This window comes from Entamoeba histolytica, genomic scaffold, assembly GCF_000208925.1.
Source record: "Entamoeba histolytica HM-1:IMSS scf_1104750518587 genomic scaffold, whole genome shotgun sequence".
In the NCBI taxonomy this organism is placed as follows: Eukaryota; Evosea; order Mastigamoebida; family Endamoebidae; genus Entamoeba; species Entamoeba histolytica.
The window spans coordinates 475,863-476,093 of record NW_001914860.1 but is presented as its reverse complement, the minus strand read 5'-3'; positions in this window follow the sequence as shown (position 1 = coordinate 476,093).

Here is a 231-nt window from a genome sequence, read left to right as displayed (position 1 = left end):
TCAAGGAGACCAATTACTTAAGTCACAGTTAGGTGGAATTGGTTCATGTGATGCCTGGACATATTATTTTAATGGTAATACTTCATTTGTCTTGAAAAAAATATTAATGATTATCATGCCATATCCATTCTTAGGTACCTGCGAAAGAAAATATGTAATTGGCGAAGATCAGTCTAAATTATATAACGGTCCTTTTTTTGATATTTATGCCCCAGACTTATATATTCCTTT